Source organism: Kogia breviceps, chromosome 2, assembly GCF_026419965.1.
Source record: "Kogia breviceps isolate mKogBre1 chromosome 2, mKogBre1 haplotype 1, whole genome shotgun sequence".
Lineage (NCBI taxonomy): Eukaryota > Metazoa > Chordata > Mammalia > Artiodactyla > Physeteridae > Kogia > Kogia breviceps.
The window spans coordinates 86555040-86575407 of NC_081311.1; positions in this window are offsets into that span (position 1 = coordinate 86555040).

The following is a 20368-nucleotide window of genomic DNA, read 5'->3' on the forward strand; positions in this document are numbered from 1 at the left end:
GCCCCTCCCCTCCCCCGGGCAAAAGGGCCACGCGAAAAAAGTCTAAAAACCAGAAAGGCAGGACAGGCCACGGAGACAAGGGAGCCTTGTTAAGCTGATGGGCGGGATGTCAATGGCCAACAGCCAATCTTCACAAGTGTATCCTCTTTCCCAAAACATGTAAAACACAGAACCACAGAGCATAGGGCACTTCCACACATGGGCGTTGACCTTGGGAAAATGAAAAAAATCAACCAGACACAGGGGCCCCAAAGTTGAGGGCTGCTGTCTTGACAAGAACCTCGACTCCGGTACACGTTTCATATCCCAGGAAAGAGCCAAGTGGACAAAGACAAGTGGACAAGTGGACAAAGACAAGTGGACAAGTGGTGCTACGTAGGTCCAATGGAGTGTCACTCAGCCATGAAATCCACGTCATGAGGCTGGTAGCAGCATCCTGAGTGGATTTAGGTACGATCATCCTCAGTGAAATAAGTCCCACAAAAAAGAAACTTATGTTATCACTTATCGAGGGAATGTAAAAATCGCTCCCCATGAACTGAATCCCCAAACAGAACAGAGTCACGCTTTTAGAAAACACACTTATGCCTGCTTCAGGGGAAAGGTGAGGGGGGGTGACGCATAAAACTCGAGTTTGAAATGAGCACAGATACCCTTCCGAAAACCGAATATGGAATGGACACGACCTACTCCTTGCTCAATCAACTGGACTCACCAGACCCTGTTCATCGCACAAGTATCTATCCGACTAGTAAGCATCTTAAAAGCTAAGTCTTGACATCTCTGTGTAAGTGCATCAAGTGTGTGTAAAGCGGCCTAAAAGCAGCAGTGAAAATCAGCTCAGACCCATTCTGAGGATCCATTTCCAACACAAAGAAGAAACAAGCAGGGCAAAACAGAGAGAAATTCTTCCAAAATGCGTTCAGGGACTGGGATGCAAGCAGGATTGATCACATCTACAGCCCCAGCGGCAGAAGACATAAGGCTGGACACTCTTGGGGCTGAGACGATTGGTGAGGTTGGGAAAGCAAATGCAGACCCTTGAAAGGAATCCTGCGTACTACCCATTCCATGGGTCCCAACTCTCCAGGTTCAACGCAATCTTCCGACAGCGAAAGCACTCATTGGAAACCCAGCGGATGCTACACCGTGGGATCGGGAAAGCTTTCTGAAACTCACCTCAGTTTTCATCTCCTGGTGCTCGTGCTCTCCATTCAGGCCACCTTACTAACAATCTCCCCACTTGGAGACTCAGCGCCTTTCCATGGCTCTTTCGTACCGTCTGCAATTTGTCCGCAGGATGAACTGCAAGAGGGGGAACCAATGAGAGACTCGCTGGAGGTGTTAGGTCGGGCACATGTCACTCTCATTTCCCATCACGAAGAAGAATTCACCAAAGGCTCAGCCTGCCACCCCGGATCGACAATAGGGCGTGAAGCCATCCAGCCGTGTTGCGTCCCACTCACAAAAAAGCGACTTGGGAAATGGAGCTCAGGGGCACTGCACTTCCCAAACCTGCAGAGTTCTAAACGACAACTATCGCCCCCAAATATATTGAAGTCAGGTTACGAAGAGGCGTTGAACGCAAGGCAGAATTGCAGGAAACGGATGTCAACGGGTACATCGGAATGGCCCCGATAGCACATGAAAAGCGCCAGAACGTGGACAATGATGCGGTTGGCCAAAAAGGGCGTATGCGTTTTTTCCTGAATATATTCAGGAAAAAACGCATACGCCCTTTTTGGCCAACCAAGCAAGCTGGGAGAGCAAATCAGCACTACAAAGAAATCTCTCGCCCCTCCCCTCCCCCGGGCAAAAGGGCCACGCGAAAAAAGTCTAAAAACCAGAAAGGCAGGACAGGCCACGGAGACAAGGGAGCCTTGTTAAGCTGATGGGCGGGATGTCAATGGCCAACAGCCAATCTTCACAAGTGTATCCTCTTTCCCAAAACATGTAAAACACAGAACCACAGAGCATAGGGCACTTCCACACATGGGCGTTGACCTTGGGAAAATGAAAAAAATCAACCAGACACAGGGGCCCCAAAGTTGAGGGCTGCTGTCTTGACAAGAACCTCGACTCCGGTACACGTTTCATATCCCAGGAAAGAGCCAAGTGGACAAAGACAAGTGGACAAGTGGACAAGTGGTGCTACGTAGGTCCAATGAAGTGTCACTCAGCCATGAAATCCACGTCATGAGGCTGCTAGCAGCATCCTGAGTGGATTTAGGTACGATCATCCTCAGTGAAATAAGTCCCACAAAAAAAGAAACTTATGAGATCACTTATCGAGGGAATGTAGAAATCGCTCCCCATGAACTGAATCCCCAAACAGAACAGAGTCACGCTTTTAGAAAACACACTTATGCCTGCTTCAGGGGAAAGGTGAGGGGGGGTGACGCATAAAACTCGAGTTTGAAATGAGCACAGATACCCTTCCGAAAACCGAATATGGAATGGACACGACCTACTCCTTGCTCAATCAACTGGACTCACCAGACCCTGTTCATCGCACAAGTATCTATCCGACTAGTAAGCATCTTAAAAGCTAAGTCTTGACATCTCTGTGTAAGTGCATCAAGTGTGTGTAAAGCGGCCTAAAAGCAGCAGTGAAAATCAGCTCAGACCCATTCTGAGGATCCATTTCCAACACAAAGAAGAAACAAGCAGGGCAAAACAGAGAGAAATTCTTCCAAAATGCGTTCAGGGACTGGGATGCAAGCAGGATTGACCACATCTACAGCCCCAGCGGCAGAAGACATAAGGCTGGACACTCTTGGGGATGAGATGATCGGTGAGGTTGGGAAAGCAAATGCAGACCCTTGAAAGGAATCCTGCGTGCTACCCATTCCATGGGTCCCAACTCTCCAGGTTCAACGCAATCTTCCTACAGCGAAAGCACTCATTGGAAACCCAGCAGATGCTACACCGTGGGATCGGGAAAGCTTTCTGAAACTCACCTCAGTTTTCATTTCCTGGTGCTCGTGCTCTCCATTCAGGCCCCGTTACTAACAATCTCCCCACTTGGAGACTCAGCGCCTTTCCATGCCTCTTTCGTACCGTCTGCAATTTGTCCGCAGGATGAACTGCAAGAGGGGGAACCAATGAGAGACTCGCTGGAGGTGTTAGGTCGGGCACATGTCACTCTCATATTCCATCACGAAGAAGAATTCACCAAAGGCTCAGCCTGCCACCCCGGATCGACAATAGGGCGTGAAGCCATCCAGCCGGGTTGCGTCCCACTCACAAAAAAGAGACTTGGGAAATGGAGCTCAGGGGCACTGCACTTCCCAAACCTTCAGAATTCTAAACGATAACTATCGCCCCCAAATATATTGAAGTCAGGTTACGAAGAGGCGTTGAACGCAAGGCAGAATTGCAGGAAACAGATGTCAACGGGTACATCGGAATGGCCCCGATAGCACATGAAAAGCGCCAGAACGTGGACAATGATGCGGTTGGCCAAAAAGGGCGTATGCGTTTTTTCGTATATTCAGGAAAAAACGCATACGCCCTTTTTGGCCAACCAAGCAAGCTGGGAGAGCAAATCAGCACTACAAAGAAATCTCTCGCCCCCCACCCCCGGGCAAAAGGGCCACGCGAAAAAAGTCTAAAAACCAGAAAGGCAGGACAGGCCACGGAGACAAGGGAGCCTTGTTAAGCTGATGGGCGGGATGTCAATGGCCAACAGCCAATCTTCACAAGTGTATCCTCTTTCCCAAAACATGTAAAACACAGAACCACAGAGCATAGGGCACTTCCACACATGGGCGTTGACCTTGGGAAAATGAAAAAATCAACCAGACACAGGGACCCCAAAGTTGCGGGCTGCTGTCTTGACAAGAACCTCAACTCCGGTACACGTGTCATATCCCAGGAAAGAGCCAAGTGGACAAAGACAAGTGGACAAGTGGACAAAGACAAGTGGACAAGTGGTGCTACGTAGGTCCAATGGAGTGTCACTCAGCCATGAAATCCCCGTCATGAGGCTGCTAACAGCATCCTGAGTGGATTTAGGTACGATCATCCTCAGTGAAATAAGTCCCACAAAAAAAGAAACTTATGATATCACTTATCGAGGGAATGTAGAAATCGCTCCCCATGAACTGAATCCCCAAACAGAACAGAGTCACGCTTTTAGAAAACACACTTATGCCTGCTTCAGGGGAAAGGTGAGGGGGGGTGACGCATAAAACTCGAGTTTGAAATGAGTACAGATACCCTTCCGAAAACCGAATATGGAATGGACACGACCTACTCCTTGCTCAATCAACTGGACTCACCAGACCCTGTTCATCGCACAAGTATCTATTCGACTAGTAAGCATCTTAAAAGCTAAGTCTTGACATCTCTGTGTAAGTGCATCAAGTGTGTGTAAAGCGGCCTAAAAGCAGCAGTGAAAATCAGCTCAGACCCATTCTGAGGATCCATTTCCAACACAAAGAAGAAACAAGCAGGGCAAAACAGAGAGAAATTCTTCCAAAATGCGTTCAGGGACTGGGATGCAAGCAGGATTGACCACATCTACAGCCCCAGCGGCAGAAGACATAAGGCTGGACACTCTTGGGGCTGAGACGATTGGTGAGGTTGGGAAAGCAAATGCAGACCCTTGAAAGGAATCCTGCGTACTACCCATTCCATGGGTCCCAACTCTCCAGGTTCAACGCAATCTTCCGACAGCGAAAGCACTCATTGGAAACCCAGCGGATGCTACACCGTGGGATCGGGAAAGCTTTCTGAAACTCACCTCAGTTTTCATCTCCTGGTGCTCGTGCTGTCCATTTAGGCCACCTTACTAACAATCTCCCCACTTGGAGACTCAGCGCCTTTCCATGCCTCTTTCGTACCGTCTGCAATTTGTCCGCAGGATGAACTGCAAGAGGGGGAACCAATGAGAGACTCGCTGGAGGTGTTAGGTCGGGCACATGTCACTCTCAATTCCCATCACGAAGAAGAATTCACCAAAGGCTCAGCCTGCCACCCCGGATCGACAATAGGGCGTGAAGCCATCCAGCCGTGTTGCGTCCCACTCACAAAAAAGCGACTTGGGAAATGGAGCTCAGGGGCACTGCACTTCCCAAACCTGCAGAGTTCTAAACGGCAACTATCGCCCCCAAATATATTGAAGTCAGGTTACGAAGAGGCGTTGAACGCAAGGCAGAATTGCAGGAAACGGATGTCAACAGGTACATCGGAATGGCCCCGATAGCACATGAAAAGCGCCAGAACGTGGACAATGATGCGGTTGGCCAAAAAGGGCGTATGCTTTTTTTCTTGAATATATTCAGGAAAAAACGCATACGCCCTTTTTGGCCAACCAAGCAAGCTGGGAGAGCAAATCAGCACTACAAAGAAATCTCTCGCCCCTCCCCTCCCCCGGGCAAAAGGGCCACGCGAAAAAAGTCTAAAAACCAGAAAGGCAGGACAGGCCACGGAGACAAGGGAGCCTTGTTAAGCTGATGGGCGGGATGTCAATGGCCAACAGCCAATCTTCACAAGTGTATACTCTTTCCCAAAACATGTAAAACACAGAACCACAGAGCATAGGGCACTTCCACACATGGTGGTTGACCTTGGGAAAATGAAAAAATCAACCAGACACAGGGACCCCAAAGTTGAGGGCTGCTGTCTTGACAAGAACCTCGACTCCGGTACACGTTTCATATCCCAGGAAAGAGCCAAGTGGACAAAGACAAGTGGACAAGTGGACAAAGACAAGTGGACAAGTGGTGCTACGTAGGTCCAATGGAGTGTCACTCAGCCATGAAATCCACGTCATGAGGCTGGTAGCAGCATCCTGAGTAGATTTAGGTACGATCATCCTCAGTGAAATAAGTCCCACAAAAAAAGAAACTTATGTTATCACTTATCGAGGGAATGTAAAAATCGCTCCCCATGAACTGAATCCCCAAACAGAACAGAGTCACGCTTTTAGAAAACACACTTATGCCTGCTTCAGGGGAAAGGTGAGGGGGGGTGACGCATAAAACTCGAGTTTGAAATGAGCACAGATACCCTTCCGAAAACCGAATATGGAATGGACACGACCTACTCCTTGCTCAATCAACTGGACTCACCAGACCCTGTTCATCGCACAAGTATCTATCCGACTAGTAAGCATCTTAAAAGCTAAGTCTTGACATCTCTGTGTAAGTGCATCAAGTGTGTGTAAAGCGGCCTAAAAGCAGCAGTGAAAATCAGCTCAGACCCATTCTGAGGATCCATTTCCAACACAAAGAAGAAACAAGCAGGGCAAAACAGAGAGAAATTCTTCCAAAATGCGTTCAGGGACTGGGATGCAAGCAGGATTGACCACATCTACAGCCCCAGCGGCAGAAGACATAAGGCTGGACACTCTTGGGGCTGAGACGATTGGTGAGGTTGGGAAAGCAAATGCAGACCCTTGAAAGGAATCCTGCGTACTACCCATTCCATGGGTCCCAACTCTCCAGGTTCAACGCAATCTTCCGACAGCGAAAGCACTCATTGGAAACCCAGCGGATGCTACACCGTGGGATCGGGAAAGCTTTCTGAAACTCACCTCAGTTTTCATCTCCTGGTGCTCGTGCTCTCCATTCAGGCCACCTTACTAACAATCTCCCCACTTGGAGACTCAGCGCCTTTCCATGCCTCTTTCGTACCGTCTGCAATTTGTCCGCAGGATGAACTGCAAGAGGGGGAACCAATGAGAGACTCGCTGGAGGTGTTAGGTCGGGCACATGTCACTCTCATTTCCCATCACGAAGAAGAATTCACCAAAGGCTCAGCCTGCCACCCCGGATCGACAATAGGGCGTGAAGCCATCCAGCCGTGTTGCGTCCCACTCACAAAAAAGCGACTTGGGAAATGGAGCTCAGGGGCACTGCACTTCCCAAACCTGCAGAGTTCTAAACGGCAACTATCGCCCCCAAATATATTGAAGTCAGGTTACGAAGAGGCGTTGAACGCAAGGCAGAATTGCAGGAAACGGATGTCAACGGGTACATCGGAATGGCCCCGATAGCACATGAAAAGCGCCAGAACGTGGACAATGATGCGGTTGGCCAAAAAGGGCGTATGCGTTTTTTCCTGAATATATTCAGGAAAAAACGCATACGCCCTTTTTGGCCAACCAAGCAAGCTGGGAGAGCAAATCAGCACTACAAAGAAATCTCTCGCCCCTCCCCTCCCCCGGGCAAAAGGGCCACGCGAAAAAAGTCTAAAAACCAGAAAGGCAGGACAGGCCACGGAGACAAGGGAGCCTTGTTAAGCTGATGGGCGGGATGTCAATGGCCAACAGCCAATCTTCACAAGTGTATCCTCTTTCCCAAAACATGTAAAACACAGAACCACAGAGCATAGGGCACTTCCACACATGGGCGTTGACCTTGGGAAAATGAAAAAAATCAACCAGACACAGGGACCCCAAAGTTGAGGGCTGCTGTCTTGACAAGAACCTCGACTCCGGTACACGTTTCATATCCCAGGAAAGAGCCAAGTGGACAAAGACAAGTGGACAAGTGGACAAAGCAAGTGGACAAGTGGTGCTACGTAGGTCCAATGGAGTGTCACTCAGCCATGAAATCCACGTCATGAGGCTGGTAGCAGCATCCTGAGTGGATTTAGGTACGATCATCCTCAGTGAAATAAGTCCCACAAAAAAGAAACTTATGTTATCACTTATCGAGGGAATGTAAAAATCGCTCCCCATGAACTGAATCCCCAAACAGAACAGAGTCACGCTTTTAGAAAACACACTTATGCCTGCTTCAGGGGAAAGGTGAGGGGGGGTGACGCATAAAACTCGAGTTTGAAATGAGCACAGATACCCTTCCGAAAACCGAATATGGAATGGACACGACCTACTCCTTGCTCAATCAACTGGACTCACCAGACCCTGTTCATCGCACAAGTATCTATTCGACTAGTAAGCATCTTAAAAGCTAAGTCTTGACATCTCTGTGTAAGTGCATCAAGTGTGTGTAAAGCGGCCTAAAAGCAGCAGTGAAAATCAGCTCAGACCCATTCTGAGGATCCATTTCCAACACAAAGAAGAAACAAGCAGGGCAAAACAGAGAGAAATTCTTCCAAAATGCGTTCAGGGACTGGGATGCAAGCAGGATTGACCACATCTACAGCCCCAGCGGCAGAAGACATAAGGCTGGACACTCTTGGGGCTGAGACGATTGGTGAGGTTGGGAAAGCAAATGCAGACCCTTGAAAGGAATCCTGCGTACTACCCATTCCATGGGTCCCAACTCTCCAGGTTCAACGCAATCTTCCGACAGCGAAAGCACTCATTGGAAACCCAGCGGATGCTACACCGTGGGATCGGGAAAGCTTTCTGAAACTCACCTCAGTTTTCATCTCCTCGTGCTCGTGCTCTCCATTCAGGCCACCTTACTAACAATCTCCCCACTTGGAGACTCAGCGCCTTTCCATGCCTCTTTCGTACCGTCTGCAATTTGTCCGCAGGATGAACTGCAAGAGGGGGAACCAATGAGAGACTCGCTGGAGGTGTTAGGTCGGGCACATGTCACTCTCATTTCCCATCACGAAGAAGAATTCACCAAAGGCTCAGCCTGCCACCCCGGATCGACAATAGGGCGTGAAGCCATCCAGCCGTGTTGCGTCCCACTCACAAAAAAGCGACTTGGGAAATGGAGCTCAGGGGCACTGCACTTCCCAAACCTGCAGAGTTCTAAACGACAACTATCGCCCCCAAATATATTGAAGTCAGGTTACGAAGAGGCGTTGAACGCAAGGCAGAATTGCAGGAAACGGATGTCAACGGGTACATCGGAATGGCCCCGATAGCACATGAAAAGCGCCAGAACGTGGACAATGATGCGGTTGGCCAAAAAGGGCGTATGCGTTTTTTCCTGAATATATTCAGGAAAAAACGCATACGCCCTTTTTGGCCAACCAAGCAAGCTGGGAGAGCAAATCAGCACTACAAAGAAATCTCCCGCCCCTCCCCTCCCCCGGGCAAAAGGGCCACGCGAAAAAAGTCTAAAAACCAGAAAGGCAGGACAGGCCACGGAGACAAGGGAGCCTTGTTAAGCTGATGGGCGGGATGTCAATGGCCAACAGCCAATCTTCACAAGTGTATCCTCTTTCCCAAAACATGTAAAACACAGAACCACAGAGCATAGGGCACTTCCACACATGGGCGTTGACCTTGGGAAAATGAAAAAAATCAACCAGACACAGGGACCCCAAAGTTGAGGGCTGCTGTCTTGACAAGAACCTCGACTCCGGTACACGTTTCATATCCCAGGAAAGAGCCAAGTGGACAAAGACAAGTGGACAAGTGGACAAAGACAAGTGGACAAGTGGTGCTACGTAGGTCCAATGGAGTGTCTCTCAGCCATGAAATCCACGTCATGAGGCTGGTAGCAGCATCCTGAGTGGATTTAGGTACGATCATCCTCAGTGAAATAAGTCCCACAAAAAAGAAACTTATGTTATCACTTATCGAGGGAATGTAAAAATCGCTCCCCATGAACTGAATCCCCAAACAGAACAGAGTCGCGCTTTTAGAAAACACACTTATGCCTGCTTCAGGGGAAAGGTGAGGGGGGGTGACGCATAAAACTCGAGTTTGAAATGAGCACAGATACCCTTCCGAAAACCGAATATGGAATGGACACGACCTACTCCTTGCTCAATCAACTGGACTCACCAGACCCTGTTCATCGCACAAGTATCTATTCGACTAGTAAGCATCTTAAAAGCTAAGTCTTGACATCTCTGTGTAAGTGCATCAAGTGTGTGTAAAGCGGCCTAAAAGCAGCAGTGAAAATCAGCTCAGACCCATTCTGAGGATCCATTTCCAACACAAAGAAGAAACAAGCAGGGCAAAACAGAGAGAAATTCTTCCAAAATGCGTTCAGGGACTGGGATGCAAGCAGGATTGACCACATCTACAGCCCCAGCGGCAGAAGACATAAGGCTGGACACTCTTGGGGCTGAGACGATTGGTGAGGTTGGGAAAGCAAATGCAGACCCTTGAAAGGAATCCTGCGTACTACCCATTCCATGGGTCCCAACTCTCCAGGTTCAACGCAATCTTCCGACAGCGAAAGCACTCATTGGAAACCCAGCGGATGCTACACCGTGGGATCGGGAAAGCTTTCTGAAACTCACCTCAGTTTTCATCTCCTGGTGCTCGTGCTCTCCATTCAGGCCACCTTACTAACAATCTCCCCACTTGGAGACTCAGCGCCTTTCCATGCCTCTTTCGTACCGTCTGCAATTTGTCCGCAGGATGAACTGCAAGAGGGGGAACCAATGAGAGACTCGCTGGAGGTGTTAGGTCGGGCACATGTCACTCTCATTTCCCATCACGAAGAAGAATTCACCAAAGGCTCAGCCTGCCACCCCGGATCGACAATAGGGCGTGAAGCCATCCAGCCGTGTTGCGTCCCACTCACAAAAAAGCGACTTGGGAAATGGAGCTCAGGGGCACTGCACTTCCCAAACCTGCAGAGTTCTAAACGGCAACTATCGCCCCCAAATATATTGAAGTCAGGTTACGAAGAGGCGTTGAACGCAAGGCAGAATTGCAGGAAACGGATGTCAACGGGTACATCGGAATGGCCCCGATAGCACATGAAAAGCGCCAGAACGTGGACAATGATGCGGTTGGCCAAAAAGTGCGTATGCGTTTTTTTCCTGAATATATTCAGGAAAAAACGCATACGCCCTTTTTGGCCAACCAAGCAAGCTGGGAGAGCAAATCAGCACTACCAAGAAATCTCTCGCCCCTCCCCTCCCCCGGGCAAAAGGGCCACGCGAAAAAAGTCTAAAAACCAGAAAGGCAGGACAGGCCACGGAGACAAGGGAGCCTTGTTAAGCTGATGGGCGGGATGTCAATGGCCAACAGCCAATCTTCACAAGTGTATCCTCTTTCCCAAAACATGTAAAACACAGAACCACAGAGCATAGGGCACTTCCACACATGGGCGTTGACCTTGGGAAAATGAAAAAAATCAACCAGACACAGGGGCCCCAAAGTTGAGGGCTGCTGTCTTGACAAGAACCTCGACTCCGGTACACGTTTCATATCCCAGGAAAGAGCCAAGTGGACAAAGACAAGTGGACAAGTGGACAAGTGGTGCTACGTAGGTCCAATGAAGTGTCACTCAGCCATGAAATCCACGTCATGAGGCTGCTAGCAGCATCCTGAGTGGATTTAGGTACGATCATCCTCAGTGAAATAAGTCCCACAAAAAAAGAAACTTATGAGATCACTTATCGAGGGAATGTAGAAATCGCTCCCCATGAACTGAATCCCCAAACAGAACAGAGTCACGCTTTTAGAAAACACACTTATGCCTGCTTCAGGGGAAAGGTGAGGGGGGGTGACGCATAAAACTCGAGTTTGAAATGAGCACAGATACCCTTCCGAAAACCGAATATGGAATGGACACGACCTACTCCTTGCTCAATCAACTGGACTCACCAGACCCTGTTCATCGCACAAGTATCTATCCGACTAGTAAGCATCTTAAAAGCTAAGTCTTGACATCTCTGTGTAAGTGCATCAAGTGTGTGTAAAGCGGCCTAAAAGCAGCAGTGAAAATCAGCTCAGACCCATTCTGAGGATCCATTTCCAACACAAAGAAGAAACAAGCAGGGCAAAACAGAGAGAAATTCTTCCAAAATGCGTTCAGGGACTGGGATGCAAGCAGGATTGACCACATCTACAGCCCCAGCGGCAGAAGACATAAGGCTGGACACTCTTGGGGCTGAGATGATCGGTGAGGTTGGGAAAGCAAATGTAGACCCTTGAAAGGAATCCTGCGTGCTACCCATTCCATGGGTCCCAACTCTCCAGGTTCAACGCAATCTTCCTACAGCGAAAGCACTCATTGGAAACCCAGCAGATGCTACACCGTGGGATCGGGAAAGCTTTCTGAAACTCACCTCAGTTTTCATTTCCTGGTGCTCGTGCTCTCCATTCAGGCCCCGTTACTAACAATCTCCCCACTTGGAGACTCAGCGCCTTTCCATGCCTCTTTCGTACCGTCTGCAATTTGTCCGCAGGATGAACTGCAAGAGGGGGAACCAATGAGAGACTCGCTGGAGGTGTTAGGTCGGGCACATGTCACTCTCATATCCCATCACGAAGAAGAATTCACCAAAGGCTCAGCCTGCCACCCCGGATCGACAATAGGGCGTGAAGCCATCCAGCCGGGTTGCGTCCCACTCACAAAAAAGAGACTTGGGAAATGGAGCTCAGGGGCACTGCACTTCCCAAACCTTCAGAATTCTAAACGATAACTATCGCCCCCAAATATATTGAAGTCAGGTTACGAAGAGGCGTTGAACGAAAGGCAGAATTGCAGGAAACAGATGTCAACGGGTACATCGGAATGGCCCCGATAGCACATGAAAAGCGCCAGAACGTGGACAATGATGCGGTTGGCCAAAAAGGGCGTATGCGTTTTTTCCTGAATATATTCAGGAAAAAACGCATACGCCCTTTTTGGCCAACCAAGCAAGCTGGGAGAGCAAATCAGCACTACAAAGAAATCTCTCGCCCCTCCCCTCCCCCGGGCAAAAGGGCCACGCGAAAAAAGTCTAAAAACCAGAAAGGCAGGACAGGCCACGGAGACAAGGGAGCCTTGTTAAGCTGATGGGCGGGATGTCAATGGCCAACAGCCAATCTTCACAAGTGTATCCTCTTTCCCAAAACATGTAAAACACAGAACCACAGAGCATAGGGCACTTCCACACATGGGCGTTGACCTTGGGAAAATGAAAAAAATCAACCAGACACAGGGACCCCAAAGTTGAGGGCTGCTGTCTTGACAAGAACCTCGACTCCGGTACACGTTTCATATCCCAGGAAAGAGCCAAGTGGACAAAGACAAGTGGACAAGTGGACAAAGACAAGTGGACAAGTGGTGCTACGTAGGTCCAATGGAGTGTCACTCAGCCATGAAATCCAAGTCATGAGGCTGGTAGCAGCATCCTGAGTGGATTTAGGTAGGATCATCCTCAGTGAAATAAGTCCCACAAAAAAGAAACTTATGTTACCACTTATCGAGGGAATGTAAAAATCGCTCCCCATGAACTGAATCCCCAAACAGAACAGAGTCGCGCTTTTAGAAAACACACTTATGCCTGCTTCAGGGGAAAGGTGAGGGGGGGTGACGCATAAAACTCGAGTTTGAAATGAGCACAGATACCCTTCCGAAAACCGAATATGGAATGGACACGACCTACTCCTTGCTCAATCAACTGGACTCACCAGACCCTGTTCATCGCACAAGTATCTATTCGACTAGTAAGCATCTTAAAAGCTAAGTCTTGACATCTCTGTGTAAGTGCATCAAGTGTGTGTAAAGCGGCCTAAAAGCAGCAGTGAAAATCAGCTCAGACCCATTCTGAGGATCCATTTCCAACACAAAGAAGAAACAAGCAGGGCAAAACAGAGAGAAATTCTTCCAAAATGCGTTCAGGGACTGGGATGCAAGCAGGATTGACCACATCTACAGCCCCAGCGGCAGAAGACATAAGGCTGGACACTCTTGGGGCTGAGACGATTGGTGAGGTTGGGAAAGCAAATGCAGACCCTTGAAAGGAATCCTGCGTACTACCCATTCCATGGGTCCCAACTCTCCAGGTTCAACGCAATCTTCCGACAGCGAAAGCACTCATTGGAAACCCAGCGGATGCTACACCGTGGGATCGGGAAAGCTTTCTGAAACTCACCTCAGTTTTCATCTCCTGGTGCTCGTGCTCTCCATTCAGGCCACCTTACTAACAATCTCCCCACTTGGAGACTCAGCGCCTTTCCATGCCTCTTTCGTACCGTCTGCAATTTGTCCGCAGGATGAACTGCAAGAGGGGGAACCAATGAGAGACTCGCTGGAGGTGTTAGGTCGGGCACATGTCACTCTCATTTCCCATCACGAAGAAGAATTCACCAAAGGCTCAGCCTGCCACCCCGGATCGACAATAGGGCGTGAAGCCATCCAGCCGTGTTGCGTCCCACTCACAAAAAAGCGACTTGGGAAATGGAGCTCAGGGGCACTGCACTTCCCAAACCTGCAGAGTTCTAAACGGCAACTATCGCCCCCAAATATATTGAAGTCAGGTTACGAAGAGGCGTTGAACGCAAGGCAGAATTGCAGGAAACGGATGTCAACGGGTACATCGGAATGGCCCCGATAGCACATGAAAAGCGCCAGAACGTGGACAATGATGCGGTTGGCCAAAAAGGGCGTATGCGTTTTTTTCCTGAATATATTCAGGAAAAAACGCATACGCCCTTTTTGGCCAACCAAGCAAGCTGGGAGAGCAAATCAGCACTACCAAGAAATCTCTCGCCCCTCCCCTCCCCCGGGCAAAAGGGCCACGCGAAAAAAGTCTAAAAACCAGAAAGGCAGGACAGGCCACGGAGACAAGGGAGCCTTGTTAAGCTGATGGGCGGGATGTCAATGGCCAACAGCCAATCTTCACAAGTGTATCCTCTTTCCCAAAACATGTAAAACACAGAACCACAGAGCATAGGGCACTTCCACACATGGGCGTTGACCTTGGGAAAATGAAAAAAATCAACCAGACACAGGGGCCCCAAAGTTGAGGGCTGCTGTCTTGACAAGAACCTCGACTCCGGTACACGTTTCATATCCCAGGAAAGAGCCAAGTGGACAAAGACAAGTGGACAAGTGGACAAGTGGTGCTACGTAGGTCCAATGAAGTGTCACTCAGCCATGAAATCCACGTCATGAGGTTGCTAGCAGCATCCTGAGTGGATTTAGGTACGATCATCCTCAGTGAAATAAGTCCCACAAAAAAAGAAACTTATGAGATCACTTATCGAGGGAATGTAGAAATCGCTCCCCATGAACTGAATCCCCAAACAGAACAGAGTCACGCTTTTAGAAAACACACTTATGCCTGCTTCAGGGGAAAGGTGAGGGGGGGTGACGCATAAAACTCGAGTTTGAAATGAGCACAGATACCCTTCCGAAAACCGAATATGGAATGGACACGACCTACTCCTTGCTCAATCAACTGGACTCACCAGACCCTGTTCATCGCACAAGTATCTATCCGACTAGTAAGCATCTTAAAAGCTAAGTCTTGACATCTCTGTGTAAGTGCATCAAGTGTGTGTAAAGCGGCCTAAAAGCAGCAGTGAAAATCAGCTCAGACCCATTCTGAGGATCCATTTCCAACACAAAGAAGAAACAAGCAGGGCAAAACAGAGAGAAATTCTTCCAAAATGCGTTCAGGGACTGGGATGCAAGCAGGATTGACCACATCTACAGCCCCAGCGGCAGAAGACATAAGGCTGGACACTCTTGGGGCTGAGATGATCGGTGAGGTTGGGAAAGCAAATGCAGACCCTTGAAAGGAATCCTGCGTGCTACCCATTCCATGGGTCCCAACTCTCCAGGTTCAACGCAATCTTCCTACAGCGAAAGCACTCATTGGAAACCCAGCAGATGCTACACCGTGGGATCGGGAAAGCTTTCTGAAACTCACCTCAGTTTTCATTTCCTGGTGCTCGTGCTCTCCATTCAGGCCCCGTTACTAACAATCTCCCCACTTGGAGACTCAGCGCCTTTCCATGCCTCTTTCGTACCGTCTGCAATTTGTCCGCAGGATGAACTGCAAGAGGGGGAACCAATGAGAGACTCGCTGGAGGTGTTAGGTCGGGCACATGTCACTCTCATATCCCATCACGAAGAAGAATTCACCAAAGGCTCAGCCTGCCACCCCGGATCGACAATAGGGCGTGAAGCCATCCAGCTGGGTTGCGTCCCACTCACAAAAAAGAGACTTGGGAAATGGAGCTCAGGGGCACTGCACTTCCCAAACCTTCAGAATTCTAAACGATAACTATCGCCCCCAAATATATTGAAGTCAGGTTACGAAGAGGCGTTGAACGCAAGGCAGAATTGCAGGAAACAGATGTCAACGGGTACATCGGAATGGCCCCGATAGCACATGAAAAGCGCCAGAACGTGGACAATGATGCGGTTGGCGAAAAAGGGCGTATGCGTTTTTTCCTGAATATATTCAGGAAAAAACGCATACGCCCTTTTTGGCCAACCAAGCAAGCTGGGAGAGCAAATCAGCACTACAAAGAAATCTCTCGCCCCTCCCCTCCCCCGGGCAAAAGGGCCACGCGAAAAAAGTCTAAAAACCAGAAAGGCAGGACAGGCCACGGAGACAAGGGAGCCTTGTTAAGCTGATGGGCGGGATGTCAATGGCCAACAGCCAATCTTCACAAGTGTATCCTCTTTCCCAAAACATGTAAAACACAGAACCACAGAGCATAGGGCACTTCCACACATGGGCGTTGACCTTGGGAAAATGAAAAAAATCAACCAGACACAGGGACCCCAAAGTTGAGGGCTGCTGTCTTGACAAGAACCTCGACTCCGGTACACGTTTCATATCCCAGGAAAGAGCCAAGTGGACAAAGACAAGTGGACAAGTGGACAAAGACAAGTGGACAAGTGGTGCTACGTAGGTCCAATGGAGTGTCACTCAGCCATGAAATCCACGTCATGAGGCTGGTAGCAGCATCCTGAGTGGATTTAGGTACGATCATCCTCAGTGAAATAAGTCCCACAAAAAAGAAACTTATGTTACCACTTATCGAGGGAATGTAAAAATCGCTCCCCATGAACTGAATCCCCAAACAGAACAGAGTCACGCTTTTAGAAAACACACTTATGCCTGCTTCAGGGGAAAGGTGAGGGGGGGTGACGCATAAAACTCGAGTTTGAAATGAGCACAGATACCCTTCCGAAAACCGAATATGGAATGGACACGACCTACTCCTTGCTCAATCAACTGGACTCACCAGACCCTGTTCATCGCACAAGTATCTATTCGACTAGTAAGCATCTTAAAAGCTAAGTCTTGACATCTCTGTGTAAGTGCATCAAGTGTGTGTAAAGCGGCCTAAAAGCAGCAGTGAAAATCAGCTCAGACCCATTCTGAGGATCCATTTCCAACACAAAGAAGAAACAAGCAGGGCAAAACAGAGAGAAATTCTTCCAAAATGCGTTCAGGGACTGGGATGCAAGCAGGATTGACCACATCTACAGCCCCAGCGGCAGAAGACATAAGGCTGGACACTCTTGGGGCTGAGACGATTGGTGAGGTTGGGAAAGCAAATGCAGACCCTTGAAAGGAATCCTGCGTACTACCCATTCCATGGGTCCCAACTCTCCAGGTTCAACGCAATCTTCCGACAGCGAAAGCACTCATTGGAAACCCAGCGGATGCTACACCGTGGGATCGGGAAAGCTTTCTGAAACTCACCTCAGTTTTCATCTCCTCGTGCTCGTGCTCTCCATTCAGGCCACCTTACTAACAATCTCCCCACTTGGAGACTCAGCGCCTTTCCATGCCTCTTTCGTACCGTCTGCAATTTATCCGCAGGATGAACTGCAAGAGGGGGAACCAATGAGAGACTCGCTGGAGGTGTTAGGTCGGGCACATGTCACTCTCATTTCCCATCACGAAGAAGAATTCACCAAAGGCTCAGCCTGCCACCCCGGATCGACAATAGGGCGTGAAGCCATCCAGCCGTGTTGCGTCCCACTCACAAAAAAGCGACTTGGGAAATGGAGCTCAGGGGCACTGCACTTCCCAAACCTGCAGAGTTCTAAACGACAACTATCGCCCCCAAATATATTGAAGTCAGGTTACGAAGAGGCGTTGAACGCAAGGCAGAATTGCAGGAAACGGATGTCAACGGGTACATCGGAATGGCCCCGATAGCACATGAAAAGCGCCAGAACGTGGACAATGATGCGGTTGGCCAAAAAGGGCGTATGCGTTTTTTCCTGAATATATTCAGGAAAAAACGCATACGCCCTTTTTGGCCAACCAAGCAAGCTGGGAGAGCAAATCAGCACTACAAAGAAATCTCTCGCCCCTCCCCTCCCCCGGGCAAAAGGGCCACGCGAAAAAAGTCTAAAAACCAGAAAGGCAGGACAGGCCACGGAGACAAGGGAGCCTTGTTAAGCTGATGGGCGGGATGTCAATGGCCAACAGCCAATCTTCACAAGTGTATCCTCTTTCCCAAAACATGTAAAACACAGAACCACAGAGCATAGGGCACTTCCACACATGGGCGTTGACCTTGGGAAAATGAAAAAATCAACCAGACACAGGGACCCCAAAGTTGAGGGCTGCTGTCTTGACAAGAACCTCGACTCCGGTACACGTTTCATATCCCAGGAAAGAGCCAAGTGGACAAAGACAAGTGGACAAGTGGACAAAGACAAGTGGACAAGTGGTGCTACGTAGGTCCAATGGAGTGTCACTCAGCCATGAAATCCACGTCATGAGGCTGGTAGCAGCATCCTGAGTGGATTTAGGTACGATCATCCTCAGTGAAATAAGTCCCACAAAAAAGAAACTTATGTTATCACTTATCGAGGGAATGTAAAAATCGCTCCCCATGAACTGAATCCCCAAACAGAACAGAGTCGCGCTTTTAGAAAACACACTTATGCCTGCTTCAGGGGAAAGGTGAGGGGGGGTGACGCATAAAACTCGAGTTTGAAATGAGCACAGATACCCTTCCGAAAACCGAATATGGAATGGACACGACCTACTCCTTGCTCAATCAACTGGACTCACCAGACCCTGTTCATCGCACAAGTATCTATTCGACTAGTAAGCATCTTAAAAGCTAAGTCTTGACATCTCTGTGTAAGTGCATCAAGTGTGTGTAAAGCGGCCTAAAAGCAGCAGTGAAAATCAGCTCAGACCCATTCTGAGGATCCATTTCCAACACAAAGAAGAAACAAGCAGGGCAAAACAGAGAGAAATTCTTCCAAAATGCGTTCAGGGACTGGGATGCAAGCAGGATTGACCACATCTACAGCCCCAGCGGCAGAAGACATAAGGCTGGACACTCTTGGGGCTGAGACGATTGGTGAGGTTGGGAAAGCAAATGCAGACCCTTGAAAGGAATCCTGCGTACTACCCATTCCATGGGTCCCAACTCTCCAGGTTCAACGCAATCTTCCGACAGCGAAAGCACTCATTGGAAACCCAGCGGATGCTACACCGTGGGATCGGGAAAGCTTTCTGAAACTCACCTCAGTTTTCATCTCCTCGTGCTCGTGCTCTCCATTCAGGCCACCTTACTAACAATCTCCCCACTTGGAGACTCAGCGCCTTTCCATGCCTCTTTCGTACCGTCTGCAATTTGTCCGCAGGATGAACTGCAAGAGGGGGAACCAATGAGAGACTCGCTGGAGGTGTTAGGTCGGGCACATGTCACTCTCATTTCCCATCACGAAGAAGAATTCACCAAAGGCTCAGCCTGCCACCCCGGATCGACAATAGGGCGTGAAGCCATCCAGCCGTGTTGCGTCCCACTCACAAAAAAGCGACTTGGGAAATGGAGCTCAGGGGCACTGCACTTCCCAAACCTGCAGAGTTCTAAACGGCAACTATCGCCCCCAAATATATTGAAGTCAGGTTACGAAGAGGCGTTGAACGCAAGGCAGAATTGCAGGAAACGGATGTCAACGGGTACATCGGAATGGCCCCGATAGCACATGAAAAGCGCCAGAACGTGGACAATGATGCGGTTGGCCAAAAAGGGCGTATGCGTTTTTTTCCTGAATATATTCAGGAAAAAACGCATACGCCCTTTTTGGCCAACCAAGCAAGCTGGGAGAGCAAATCAGCACTACCAAGAAATCTCTCGCCCCTCCCCTCCCCCGGGCAAAAGGGCCACGCGAAAAAAGTCTAAAAACCAGAAAGGCAGGACAGGCCACGGAGACAAGGGAGCCTTGTTAAGCTGATGGGCGGGATGTCAATGGCCAACAGCCAATCTTCACAAGTGTATCCTCTTTCCCAAAACATGTAAAACACAGAACCACAGAGCATAGGGCACTTCCACACATGGGCGTTGACCTTGGGAAAATGAAAAAAATCAACCAGACACAGGGGCCCCAAAGTTGAGGGCTGCTGTCTTGACAAGAACCTCGACTCCGGTACACGTTTCATATCCCAGGAAAGAGCCAAGTGGACAAAGACAAGTGGACAAGTGGACAAGTGGTGCTACGTAGGTCCAATGAAGTGTCACTCAGCCATGAAATCCACGTCATGAGGCTGCTAGCAGCATCCTGAGTGGATTTAGGTACGATCATCCTCAGTGAAATAAGTCCCACAAAAAAAGAAACTTATGAGATCACTTATCGAGGGAATGTAGAAATCGCTCCCCATGAACTGAATCCCCAAACAGAACAGAGTCACGCTTTTAGAAAACACACTTATGCCTGCTTCAGGGGAAAGGTGAGGGGGGGTGACGCATAAAACTCGAGTTTGAAATGAGCACAGATACCCTTCCGAAAACCGAATATGGAATGGACACGACCTACTC